The sequence below is a fragment of the Aedes aegypti genome, chromosome 2 (assembly GCF_002204515.2).
Source record: "Aedes aegypti strain LVP_AGWG chromosome 2, AaegL5.0 Primary Assembly, whole genome shotgun sequence".
NCBI lineage: Eukaryota > Metazoa > Arthropoda > Insecta > Diptera > Culicidae > Aedes > Aedes aegypti.
The window spans coordinates 99,903,160-99,918,023 of record NC_035108.1 but is presented as its reverse complement, the minus strand read 5'-3'; the positions used below and the strand labels follow the sequence as shown (position 1 = coordinate 99,918,023).

Here is a 14,864-nt window from a genome sequence, read left to right as displayed (position 1 = left end):
ATTGGCGAAATCCTTGGAGGATTTTTTCCAGAATGTTTTGGAAGTACTTCCAGAGAATTTTTTGAATTCCCAGTAAAATCATCGGAAAAATATTGGTTGAGTTTCTGAAAGAATTTCTAGTGGAATCCTTACGAGAATTTCAGCTGAAATCATTTAAGATTTTCGTGATGGAAATCATGGAGAATAGGGTCCTAAAGCCCTGTCCCGATTTTAGTGCCAAACGCTTAAGTTTAGGCCAAAAACACATCACAGATAACAGATGTTTATGCTAGAACAAAAATATTCTGAAAACCTGTGTAAACATTCAAATTGAAACTCCTTGCAATTACTAGCGCCGCCACACAGCGAATTGCGTCAATCAGTGGTGAATATCAGTATCTTGAAATATTTCATATTCACCACTGACATAATCATGGGAACTTAGCGATGATAGCGCCACCACGATGTTGCTACTTATGTTGCCATTCAAAATGACCGTTAATTGTCTTACACAGTTTTACAATCGGACTTCAACGTCTGTTATCTGTGAACACATGTTTACTTAATTTTCCAATGTTTTCCGTTGATTTAAGTCCGAAAAACATTTTTTTAATGTTTTTTTTTAGATTTTGTCACACCCTTTGGCTTAAACTCAAATTTTGGGTGAATTTTGTTTTCCGTGTCCCTTCCGAAACGTCAGATAGGAACAACCCCAGTGTTAAAACTAAAAGCCCTGTGGTGTTTTTGTCGGCTAAGCGAACGTCAAACATTATCTCAAGTGTCAAGGTTCATTTATGGACCCAATTTTAAAATTAATGTTTAAACATGATATAGCCGTTATTTGAGCGGGAAAAATTGCTAAAGTAGTTGAAGTAACATGCTCTTTCGTGTTGTTGAATAAAAACAAGATTTTATCAAACATTTTAGGACGCAATTAGCTGGATGAATTCCAATTTGAATGGAGAAACCTCTGGATTTTAAGGAAGATTTTTAGTTGGAATATTTAGAGGATTTTTATGGAACTTTTTAGTTGGAATCTTTAGAGGAAATCCTAGCGGAATTTTCGAAAGCATTACTGGTGGAATTACTGAAGCAATTGTCAGAGGATTCTATAAAGGAATTCTTTTTTTTTTTGTTTGATCCCAGAGGATATACTAGTGGATTCCCAAATTAGTTGTGAAATACTTACAATAATTTTTGGTGAAATTGCTGGAAGAATCCCTGAAAACCCCCAATAATCCCTGGAGATGTTCCGCGAGAAATTCCTTGAGAAATTCCGGAAGAAATCTCTTGAGTGATTCCGGTAATAAAATCCTTATAAGAAATTTCTTGTCAATTCTCAGGAGGAATTCCTGATTACCCTTGAAGAACCTTGGAGCTATCCGGGAGGATTCCCTTGAAAAATTCCCTAGAAAAACCCCTGGAAGGAAATTCTGGCAAAATTTCTTAATAAATTCCGGGAAGAATCCGTGGTAAATAGCCTGATGGAACCCAGAATAGCCCTAGAGGAATTTCTGAAGGTACTCTTGAAAGAATTCCTGATAGAATCTCTGATAGAACTTCTGATGGAATTCCAGAAGGTGTTCATGATGGTGTCCCTGGAGCAGGTATTGAAGATGCAAGCGAGTACTGTTAGCGCGATCCTGCAATGATCATAGTACCAACCCTCTGTGAGTGAACTACAGTTAACTCTCCCTTACTCGATATTCCGTATCTCGATATCGAGTTAGAGAACCGTAGTAAAAGTTGGTTTTCATGGCTACTTCGATGGTCCCATGGATCGCAGTTGCACTGGATCTGTGTTCTGTATCTCGATACCTCCTTAACTCGATGGTCCCTTCAATATCGAGTAAGGCAGAGTTAACTGTATACTGCTCGCTCAGACTTCAATGAATGTTTACGGAAGATAAACAATGAGCTGGAGCTTCCGCATAATTAAATCGAAGTATGCTTCTTCAAATTACAATGTGGCCTGGAGCATTGTACAATGAAATCTGAGAAGTATTTCAAAAGTAATCCATGGAAGAACTTCTGATGGAATCCCTGCAGAAACTCTACCGAAAAATTACTGATGAAATCCTTAGAGAAACTTCTGGTGGAATTCTTGGAGGAACTCTTAATTGAATCTCTGAAGGTACTCCTGAAGGGATCCTTATAGGAACTTCAGAAGAAATCCCCGGAGGAAATTTCTTATGGAATACCTAGAGAAACTCTTGATAGAGTTTCTGTAGGAATTCCAGGTAGAATCTCGGAAGGAATTCCTACAGAATATGTTGAAATTGTTGAAGGAACTCCTGATTAAATCATTGAAGGAACTCCTGATAAAATCCCTAGAAGGACTCCTAATGGAATCCCTAGAAGAATTCCTGCAGTATTCCCTAGAAAAACTTTTGGTGTAATCCCTGGAGAAACTTTATATGGAATCTCTGAAGAGATCCTTATAGGAACTCTTGATGAAATCCCTGGAGGGATTCCTGATAATATGCCTGGCGGAACTCCTTTAAAAATCCCAAGAAGAAATCCAGGTGGAATTCCTTGAGGAGTCCCTGCTGTAATCTCTAGAGAAATTCCAGGTGCAATCTCCGAAGGAACTCCTGATGGCATCCCTACAGATTTTTCTGAAAAAAAAAAAAAATACTTCTGTAGGAGTTCCAGGTGGAATCTCTGAAGAAACTCCTGATGAAATCCCTCAAAGAACTTCTGATGTAAAATATGTGACGTAATCCATGGAGGAGTTCTAGATAGAATCTCTGAAGAAACTTATAATGTAATCTCTAGAGAAACTCCTGAAGGAGTCTCTATAGGAACTTCTGTTGAAATTTCTGAAGAAATTACTGATAAGATTCGTGCAGGAATACCTGATGGAATCCCTGGAGGAACTCCTTATGCAATCCCTAAAAGAGATCTTGGAGCACTTCCTGATATAATTTCTAGAAAAAATCTAGGTCGTATCTCTGAAGAAACTTATCCCTATAGATACTCCAAATAGACAAATATAAGCCATAGTGAAAGTGACCGACGCCACCAGACAGATTAAAACGAAATCCAATTATTAATTTCATTTTATACAAACTTTAGCAGAGGTCCTCAATCCTGTATTGCCGGCCACTAATCCACCAGTAAAGGGTGATTTCACCTCACAAAAGCTTCACACTTCCATCAACCCACGTGTGAACTCATCGAATTCATAGCACGCTGAAAGCTTCGGTGATCATTTCACCACAACTGAAGCTTTTCGATCGCCGTAACGATCATCCAAGCAAGTTTGCATTAGTAACGGATGAGTGGTAATACAGAAAAGAGAGGGATGATCTACTCTGGGAACTTGTGATGCTCTCACCTGGTGCGCCCACCTGTAACAGCTGATCTGTCATTTTTGTGAGGTTATTAGTGGGTGGCAAAATTCGATGATTGTTTACCTTTGAGCTTCTGATTCAAGAATCTACCGGCTGATAACAGTTAAAAAGTTTTATTACGGCTGGTAGTGCCTAAGACTCCAATAGAAAGCAGTTATCGTCAAGTAAGTGGATCTTTAATGTGTATATATTGTATTGAACTTCAAATATATCTAAAAAAGTTCATATTGGGGCTGAATGGAGATTGCAGCTAATGTAAAAACAAAACAAAAAATAGTTTTTATATCCCTGACGATCAACGACTATCATAAAAATAAATGCAGTATACTTGGAAATTTGTTCTGAATGTGCACTGTTCTATTATCTATTCGAAACACATTGCTCACAATTTAAAACGAATTAGGTTTAGTTTTGACAAGAAAAACAACTTTTGAATTAAGGTGAAACTCCTTTGAATCCACTAATAACTGTATAAAAGTAGTGGTACGCAAACAATATTCTCCTATTTGTTGGTAATAGTGAAATTATAATTGATAAGACGTTGTTGCCAGTAATCGCTACTTCAATTTGAGTCTGCTGATGTCGTACATAACCATCAACCATCTTGAGATTGCTTACTGTCTTACATAACCATCAACGTTTCTGACAGCCCTGCAAGCGAGCAGCCGGCGTAAAATTAGAAAAATAAAAAAAAGCGAATTACTGTGATTAAGTGATTGTTTTTAGCACGGTTTGGTGAAATTTTAAGTTGTTTTCATCGGAAATCCACCAGTAATGAATGACCTGCTTTGCTCATGACCACAGTTGATCAGCAGAAGTTTTCTCATTTCATTTTGTATGGGGAAAGACATCTAACTGCAAATATCTCGTAAATGAAAGCTTTAAGGCGAAGTAAGCCGTCATTGAAATTTGTACGTGTCGTTGATGATTGTTGCTAATTCATCTCACGATTTCGAATCAAAAAAATTAGTTGGTTTTGCGCTGACACAGCTGAAAAAATATCAGTTTACTTTATGCATGTTAACGCGTACAGTGATACTTTTTCATGTCAATATAAACTATCAAGACTGAGTTTTATCACTTTGAAATGCAAGCTGAAAAGTCATCATTGTTGCCAAAACGAATGACGGGCTACTTAGCCTCAATCGAAAAAATATTTGGTATGCGTGAAAGCCATAATCATTGCGCACAACCGGTACCAATTTTTTTTTCAAAAATAGTTCCCAATTTTGAGAAATAATTCGTTAGATGCATTTCGCCATACAAATCCCACTTTGTGAATTGCAGCGGATTACAGAGGAGCTTTGAAAGAGGAATTTGCATTGGCGTAGGAACAGGGGGGCCTGGCCCCCTCCAGAATCATCCAGCCCGCCCCCAGCATTTTTCATGATAATAAAATTTAAAATTAAACAAAAAAAACCAACTAAACATGAAGTAAAATCTTCCGAATCAATGTACATGACTCTTGTTATTGACAAAAATCTCTTCAGTAGTTTATTCTATGTTGTACAACTATAGTGAGGGAACCTCGCTTGTCTTACATAGCATCTGCGTGGCGGTTCTGAGTTCGGTGAACCGCGCGACCACCGAAAGCTTAACCGTCTGGCTGCCACAGTGATTTATTTCATCGATTTCACGATCAAAATAGAATAACTTCAAAACTATGGGTTCTAGATGTTTGGTGTCTTAGATGAAGTTTATTGATATTAAAAGGCGCTTCTTTTGGTATTAAGGGTAAGATGATCAATTCACCCACAAGTGAGATAAAAAATATATTTTTTCTAAAAATTAAGTTAGAGATTTCAAGTCTTCGGCAAAGTTGTAGAGTATGTCATTACAAACAACTTTGCCTAAGACGCAAAATTTCTATATAATCGCGGTAATGAGATATGGAGCATTTTGTCTTCGACACCCCTTAAAACTTGTTTTTTGTACATAACTTTTCAAAAGAATTTTTCACATTTTTAGAATCTTCTACAAAGTTGTTTGGATCAATAAAATACACATTTGTGCTGAACACGAAAACCTTGTATCTCTTATCGTTAAAAAGTTATAAACAAATTTATGTTAAATTTTAGTCCACTTTCACCTTAAAAATCTCCATTCTACGCAAAATGACGCAGCTAGTTTCATGGCAACTTCAAGTTCTAACTTTCTACTTTTGCATACAGGTAATAACTTTTAGAAACAAGGTTTTTTTCAGTGTTTTTCACAGATGATGTATCGTTAATTTAAAATTTTAAGTTTTAAACCAGGGAGGGTTAACTACAATTTTTTTGTTAAGGTACATCGGAGCAAGTAAGAATGCTGGAGAATGAAGACCTTGACCATGAGTTTATTTTACAAGCTTTATAAAGCTATGATCATATATTTAATACAAACATTTTTTGGTTTCAATACAATGTATAACATGTACCAGTTCTCACTGTTGTACCATTTTCATAACGCAAGGAAAATTGAAGCATTAACGCATATGTTTGCAATACCACTTTAATTATTTTTTTTAGTGAGACTTTTAGCCTAAGTAAACTAGTTGTGTAAGTTTCCGGGTCAGAAATTTGGCTGTGTGTAGTTATTAATTTAGTTTTAGATTCTCGAAAGTGAATTCTACTACCCAGATTCAAGAAAAGGAATAAGGAATTTTTGAATGAAATGTGTGCAGGGCCCTCTTAGTCTATGTTAAGTCCACAGCTGCAAAGCGAATTCATACTTAGGTGTCTGGGTTCGATTTCCCGTCGATCCATGAAATAGAGCATCACCGTTCCTGTCACATGTAGGGATGAATCGATTCAAGTAAATGCGAATAAATACTTGATACTTTCAATTCAAATAGGTATTGAATGAAATAACTTGAATCGAATGAGTACTTCCTCATGTACGTTTATGCAAAGGGTGGTGCAGCCTTTGAAAAATCTTGTTTTATTCACGAAAGTTTATCAAGAATTTTGACTCAATAGTATGTTTATTTTATGAATAAATCATCAATGCGATTCTTTAAAAATATCTATCGCAATCGTTTTAGTTCTATGTTTCCTTCATAATAAAAACTACTCAAATGATTCGAGTAGGTATCGATACATTCCTTAGGTAAACTAATGACATTGTTGACGGTGTTGATTACTTCAGGTAAATAGCAGAATTTGCGGTGGAAGCTAACCATTCAATACTATGAAAGCACAAAAAATAGTTTGACCTATCGAAAGGCCGGCTCCAAAGGCACGTTTCCCGCTAGTTGGTATATTTGTGCCGTTGAGGAAATTGTGCTTATTCTGTAAATCGGGTGAGATCAGACGAATGGAATGAGGTGACAAAGTTCGGCTTGCACCCATTTGTGATTAGCTCCTCTTAGATATTTTGTAGGTATTGATACTTTTCTATGACACTTTTTTTCATATAAAAGTATCGATGTCTTGAAGATATTATATTATCCCTAATACAAAAGCAAAAAAATAAAAACTTTAGCATAGAAAGCTCTTAGTTAAGAAATATGGCAAGTGCTCTAAGAACAAGCTGAGAAATAGGCTTTGTAACAGTTTGTAAGGAAGTGATTCCAAAAAGAAAAACAATAAACATTCACTAAATTTCAAGAGAGTGTTTATATTGCCCCAATACCTTTTTTTGTTTTCGAACCAATTATAGATCTTGTTTTCTTGACATTTCATATCTAGCATTTATTAAGGCATAATTTCAATGATCGATTTCTTTCCTTCGATTTTCTGTTCGGATTAGTACACTTCAGTTCAATCGATTTTCGTAAAATTTTACAATGCAGTCTTATGAAGGACGATGAACTTTCCACCTAAAAAATAATGCGCTCTCAGGCTAGGCATTGGATATATATAGAAAGCGTTGTGTTTGGTTGGACATCTAATTCTTACGAAAGAGGTGCACTTTTCGAAAAAGGACCACGTGATTATTGAGCTGAAATCGAATTCAGATTAACTTCTGCTTCCATGAGTCCTCTAGTGGCGTAGGGGTAACGCGCCCTAACTAGAGATCAGGGAGTCGTGAGTTCGATTCACTGAGAAGACGTGTAACTTTTTCGCAAAACTTCACATCAATTTGTCCATTTAATCCAATTGCAAAGTATATGTAATGTTTAGCTTTTCGGTAGTTGTTAAACTTCCACTCGGCTGGTTAGCCGTAAACTACCATTCATAATTAAAAACAAGTAAACACATTTTCTTAATTTTGTATACTAAATTCATACTTAAAGTTGTGACCTTTTTTTAAAAAACTTACTGAAAAAACATGGCTGATTTCCTCAGCATTGGATTGATCAAAATTTCAAATCAATGTGTCATTAGATTTGTAATCTTATATTCTTTGAAAGGCGCTTACGAAAATTTGGTGGAAAATTCAATGAAACAGTCATTCAAGCCATCGTGCAAAAGTTTGGGTTCACCTGAACTTACTAAAAACACGATAGTTCTGTAAAATCTCAAGCCAATCATGAACGCGCCATTATTTTCGTTTGGAAAAGTTATGAACTATTGAAATTGGTTGAAAAATGGTAGAGATATTGACAAAAATGATTTGCGTGCGGCTCAGGTGATCCCAAAGTTTTGCACGATAAGCATCATACTAAGGGGTGAACCCAAACTTTCGCACGATAACTTGAATGACTATTTCATTGATATTGAGTAGTTTTCACATTTTTCCTCCAAAACTTTGTAAGCGCTCTTCAAAGAATATAAGATTACGATTCTTATGCTACATTGATTTTTTTATTTTTATCGATCCAATTCTGAGGAAAATGGCCATGTTTTTCCAGTGTGTTTTTTTTTGAAAAATGTCACTACTTTAAGTAAAAATTTAGTATACAAAATTCAGAAACTGTTTCCGGGAAAATACTTACGAAGTGAGAATAACTCACTTTGGCTTTCAAATGCGCTATAGAGAGTTTCAATTGGACGTGTAATCACAGAGATGTGGACAAAACAATTGTTCATGTTTTTTAGAGGGTGATCCCAAACATTTGCACGGGAGTGTATCATCTGTGAAAAACACTGCAAAAAACCTTTTGTTTCCAAAAGTTATTACCTGCATGCAAAAGTAGAAAATTAGAACTTGAAGTTGCCATGAAACTAGCTGCGTCATTTTGCGTAGAATGGAGATTTTTAAGGTGAAAGTGGACTAAAATTTAACATAAATTTGTTTATAACTTTTTAACGATAAGAGATACAAGGTTTTCGTGGTCAGCATAAATGTGTATTTTATCGATCCAAACAACTTTGTAGAAGATTCGAAAAATGTGAAAAATTCTATTGAAAAGTTATGCACAAAAACAAGTTTTAAGGGGTGTCGAAGACAAAATGCTCCATATCTCATTACCGCGAATATATAGAAATTTTGCGTCTTAGGCAAAGTTGTTTGTAATTACATACTCTACAACTTTGCCGAAGACTTGAAATCTCTAACTTAATTTTTAGAAAAAATATATTTTTTATCTCACTTGTGGGTGAATTGATCATCTTACCCCTTATACCAAAATAAGCGCCTTTTAATATCAAGAAACTTCATCGAAGACACCAAACATCTAGAATCAATAGTTTTGAAGTTATTTTATTTTGATCGTGAAATTGATGAAATAAATCACTGTGGGCTGGTGTGAAATAATGTAACAAAATCGACCATAGCGTATTATTTCAGCAATCAATTCTCTTCTTGATTTTGATTTACTTTTAAGTATTTTAGTATGAATATATGTATTGCTTAAACTATACTTGTCCAAGAAAACTTATTAAAGTTTTCCAACAGATTTGATGCAAAAATTTTCCAAAAAACGTTTTGATATTTTTTATAAAATTTAAGCATAATAAAATTTTTCAAAGAATATTGAAGGGTGGCTTCAGAACGTTTGAAAATCTTTTGAAAATTTATCAAATAATATTGAAGGACTTGTTTCAAAGCACAATCCTCCTGGTGGACAAGCATTCCTTCTATGTCTACTTTGTTAGTAAATTAATTACAGAGAATGTTCCCGGATTTACCTCAAAAGTGGTAGTTTATTTTGTAAAAGTTCAGTTTTTCTCGCAATTCCTGCAAAAAAAAACATTGATTCTGTCAAATCAAATACTGAGATAGTTCAATGAAAGTTGTATTAGAAATTTTCATTGAATTTCTTTAAACAGTTTTCTCGAAAAAAAAAATTTCAATTTTGCTTTAAATGCCCGGCATATCATGAATTGGAAACAAAATTGTTTTTGAAATGCCTTTTGCCTTCGAATCTTAAGAGGAAATTTATTGAAAACCCCCAGTAAAACTTTTGCATCCAAAATTAGCATAGCGCTCTACAGATTGAGCAGGCCTGCCCGACCTTTTTGACTCTTTTTCGACATAAATTGTTAGTGCGTTCGCAAGAATAGAGCGATGTGAACAAAATCAGTCTCAAATGAAAGCTTGATAGTATATCTCTTCAATCCATGCCGAAAATTTTGAATTTATATCAAACTATTCGATAGCTATGCAAGCTAAGGCAAAAATTTGGATCATTTTTTGAACTTAATTGCATCGGTAGCAAAGAGGTTGATATAAATTTAAAATTTGCAGCATGGATTAGACAAATATACAACCAAGCTTTCATTTGAGACTAATTTTGTTCATATCGATCTAGTTTTGCGAACGCACCAACCATTTATGTCGAAAAAGAGCCAAAAAGGTTGGGCATGCCTGCTGTAGAGAAGCATGTAGCAAAATAACTGGGAAGAGAGAAAAGATTTATTAAGATAAACATAAAGAAATTTTTATTGATCTTCCTTAAAACACTTCTTTAGGCATAGTTTTACCAATTATTGAAAGAATTTATATTCGTAGTTTAATTTTTTGTGCGATACAAGGGCGGAGCTTTTAGAAAACCAGAAGTCAAGCATAGAATTCAAGAATAATTTCAAAAGATGATCCTGATGGACCTTCTTGAGAATTTTTTTTTATTTGTAAATTCATTAGAGAGGATTTATCTATCCTGTAATTTACCTCTGAAGAAAAGATTTTAAATTATCTTTCATTGTACCATTGGCCATCTATTGTTCCACCTGTTTCAACATTTTGTTGTTTCTCCTTCCTTTGCACGACGCTCTGAAGTATTTGGTACATAAACTCAAAAAAGCAACATTTCAAAACATCTAAAATAAAGTAAATTATAGTTTTGAAGAATTGCAGAATTCTTATACCTATGGTTCCTGATTTCCGAAAGTCCCTCAACAAAGTTTCAAAGTAATGTGTTTCCCCTAAGATTTAAATTCATTCAAATCTTATATTACGAAATTTACCACAATACATCTTAGGTAATGTTCTTGAAAAATACCGGCAATATTTTCGGCAGTATTACAAAATAATCTATAATAGACTCTTCAAAAAAGTTTGTTTGGAATTTCTAAGGCAGCAAAAATGAGTTCTACATCAATATGTCCACCATAGTCTCATGAAACTTTGGAGTTCATACAATATATTATTGAATATTTTAGTTACCTTCAGTAAAAAATATATCCGTTTAAATACCACTCATTTTATATTATAAAAGAAGTAGAAAAAATGACAAGATTTTCTTGTAGTAAATCCTGCAAACAAGGACCACTTAAGCTTTTCTACATTGTACATTGTCACATTGTCAACAAGTTTCAGAAAAATTCTACGGTTTATTTCTTGAATTTTACGACAAGAATTTAGTATTTTTTCCGAATTATATTTAGCAGCAATCATTCAAAAAATACCAGCATAGTTCTTTCAAACCATTTTTGTATGTGTTTCTCCAGAAATCTGTTATAATGTGAATCGTAGAGGAAATTTCAAATTGTTTAGATATTCCTGGAGTAGCAAAATATTAAGATATTCCTGGAGTAGTTTTTGAACAAAAAATTGAGCATTCGCCAAAAAAAAAAAATAGTTATTTCTAGGACTTGAAGGAATACTTTACGGATTTTCTGAAAAATTGTTTTGAGAAGTTCAAGAATAAATTGCAAAATCATGATAGATCTGGTGAAAACATTCTTCAAAAAATTCCAAAAGAATCATTAGTGTGGTTTAAAGACAAAAATCTCTGGAAAATACTTGGATGAATCTCTGGTGAATTTTTCAGATGAAGCTTAGGGAAACAACAATATAATTCTCTTAGAAATTCCGGACCGAATTCCTCGGGAAAGTATTTTCGCAGAAGAGTTTTTGAAAAAGCAGTTGAACGTATTCCGATAGGAACTTTATAGGAATGTTTGAATTCTTTAAACATTTCTTAGACGAGCATTTAAAAAAAATAAATATTTTGAGAGAGTTTTGAAGGAATGTGAGATGTTGCTCATTGATTTTGGAGAAATCTAAAAAATAGCGCTACGGAACTTGTTAACATTTCTATTTTGCTCATATTCACTCACGCCTGAGCTATCTAATTATAGCATGGGATCGTGCCTCGAAGTCTTCTTTAAAAAAGCTCCAAACTCTCCAGAATAGATGTTTGAAAACAATGTTTAGCAAACCGTTTTTATTTCCCACTCTTCAACTTTACTCTGATGTCTCTCACAATATCCTTCCAATTCACAGTCTCTGTAAAATGCAGACTCTAATATTTGTTCATGACACTCTGCACAATAATCTTTTTCATTATAATATTCAACTACCTTCAATATCCCATGGCTATCGTACAAGACGTACACATAATTTGCATCAAAATAGAGCACTTACAATGTTTGGTCAATGAGAATTTCAATCATTGGTCCTAAGCTGTACAATCAATTACCGGATTACTTGAAAAAAATAAGCGATCGCAATAGTTTCAAACAAAAGCTAAAGCAATACTTAAAACTAAATCTTCACGACATTTTTGGATAGAAAATAATATTCGTATTTTGAGCAATATGTCAACTACCAGAAACCAATCATAGATTAATTAAATTATTTTTTTCTTAAATATCTTTCTTTTTTTGTTTAAAGTTAATTTGTAATTATATCAAAAGTGGGTCCCTTAAAAGGAACATTTGTTCCACTGGGACATCACGCCATGTAATTCTATTTAAATTAATTAAAATTAAGTTTAACGTTAATTTCAATCTCAGCTCATGTTTTGCTTGTTTTTTTCATTCGTTTTTTTTTTGTCCACGTGCTGCACAGAGTGAGCTGAGATAGTTGCGTCCACTACCAGGAAGCTACACGTGAGCTTTTTGGTGTGGGGAAAAGCGGCGGGAAAAAAAACACCAATCTTGTAAACATCAATTAAACCAATTTTGAGTACAACTTTGGCAACCTGTAGCTGAAAAATGTGACGTGCAGAGACATTTCTGAGAACGACTTCAGCGACCCCAAATCTACCAGTGACACATAACTTGATCCTTGAGGCACGCAAAAATATCATTTTTGTTACGCTGTGTTATATCTATAAAAAATCTATAAAAAAAATACAGGTATAGATATGCAGGAAACTTCTCTGAGAAATCATGAATAACATTTTTCTAATTGAATTCTTTTTAATTGCTCATTATTCTTTTTTATGTACAGCCATTCCATGAAAAACCGATCTAGTGGGTCACCGAATTCCGTGAAAATTTGCTATTTTGTTCCTTATCCGAAATAAGGATACACGTATTTTTGGATTTTTTGATTAGGGTGACCATTTCCGAAATAGGGTGACCAGAAAAATCGCGATTTTGCAAAATTTTTATTTTTAAAATAATTATAACTTTTGAACCGTTTGACCGATTTTCAATCTTTTTGGACGAAATGAAGGCTAAAGATTTTGACTTTTCGGGAAAATATAAAATTTCACAAAAATTGTGTTTTTTACATGAAAAAACTTAATAGTTTCCGTTTTTTCGTGTTTTGAAGGCCTCGGGACCAAAGAGGCTATTGCTGCTCTCATTTTTTCTTAAAAGTTCAGAAAATTTTACGTAAACTGTCAAATTTTCAGCGATGCATGTTTTTTAGTTTTTGCGATAGATTATTTTGAAAATAAAAAATCAGTCATTTTTCATCGGCACATACTGTAGATCTCAGCACATTAGATTTGTAATGTTTAAAAAAAATCATAACTTTTGAACAGCTCAATTTCTAATCTTTTTTTATGGAATGAAAGCTTAAAATTTCAACTTTTCAGACAAAATTGAAAAATCTGATAAAAATATGTTTAAACGTGGAAAAATATAAAAATTTCTAGTATATTTTAGAAAATTTCATATATTTTATTAAAAGACAAATAACTTTTTAAAGTTTTCTATTTTTTCTATTTTTTCTGAAAAGTTGAAATCTTAAGCTTTCATTCCATAAAAAAAGATTGGAAATCCGTTGAGCTGTTCAAAAGTTATGATTTTTTTTAAACATTAAAAATTTAATGCGCTGAGATCTACAGTGTGTGCCGATGAAAAATGACTGATTTTTTATTTTCAAAATAATATATCTCAAAAACTAAAAAACATAAATCGCTGAAAATTTGATAGTTTACATAAAATTTCCTGAACTTTCAAGAAAAAATGAGAACAGCAATAGCCCCTTTGGTCCCAAGGCCTTCAAAACACGAAAAAACGGAAACTATTGAGTTTTTCCATGTAAAAACACAATTTTTGTGAAATTTTATATTTTTCCTGAAAAGTCAAAATCTCTAGCCTTCATTTCGTTCAAAAAGATTGAAAATCGGTCGAACGGTTCAAAAGTTATAATTATTTTAAAAATATTTTTTTTTGCAAAATCGCGATTTTTTTGGTCACCCTATATTGGAAATGGTCACCCTAACCAAAAAATCCAAAAATACGTGTATCCTTATTTCGGATAAGGAACAAAATAGCAAATTTTCACGAAATTCGGTGACCCACTACATCGGTTTTTCATGGAATGGCTGTATATTAAGAGGAATCCTTACAGTAACATCTGGAAGCCATTTAATTTTTTGCAGTGTTGATAATTTTTGCTGCGATTTTTTCAAATAATCCTGTAGGTAAATTTTAAGAGAGCTTCAAAAGCAAAGTTGGAAATACTATTGGCAAACTTTCCGTTGAATGAATCCTTGCTTGGTGATGTTGAAGACATGTTTGGTGAGACTCCTAGAATTTTTTGTACTATTTTTTGGAGCAATCTTCAGTAATTTCTTAGAATCCTCAACAAATTATTAATGAACAACTGGAGGATACTTTAAACTTACAATTAAAATGTATATGTAATAAGTACGTAGAGGGCCTTCCAGGAGGAATGATTAAAGTAGTTTTTAAAACATTCTCTGGCGGAGTTCTTTAAGAGATCTTTTAAGATATTCGATTAAAATTCTTTGAAAAAATTTCTGGTGAGATAAAAAGTCTGGGAATAATTTCCCGTGGGAATCCCAGGACGAACTCCGTGAATAGGAGTTCTTGGAGAAAGCACTAAAAAGTACGGAAATAATTCATAAAGAAATTCCCGTATGTATTCTCAGAGGATTCTCTTCGAAGCACATGGTTTAGTACCGTAAAACGGGGTAACTTTGATAGTTTTTTCGAAGAAAACTTGTATATTTGAGCATGCTGTTTCAAAGAATTATAATTTATATTTTTAAAACAAGTACTGGTATCTTAGCTATCG

General features: G+C 33.6%; 1 protein-coding gene across 1 annotated transcript in view; it reads left to right on the top strand.

The window, feature by feature from the left end:
* The first annotated feature begins 3,351 nt into the window (after positions 1 to 3,351).
* LOC5570740 (zinc finger CCCH domain-containing protein 18) overlaps positions 3,352 to 14,864 on the top strand; it is a 356,472-nt gene continuing 344,959 nt past the window's right edge. Inside the window, exon 1 of the mRNA XM_021839495.1 lies at positions 3,352 to 3,499. The gene's annotated coding sequence lies outside the window, so the exon portion shown is untranslated. The remainder of the gene's footprint in view (positions 3,500 to 14,864) is intronic.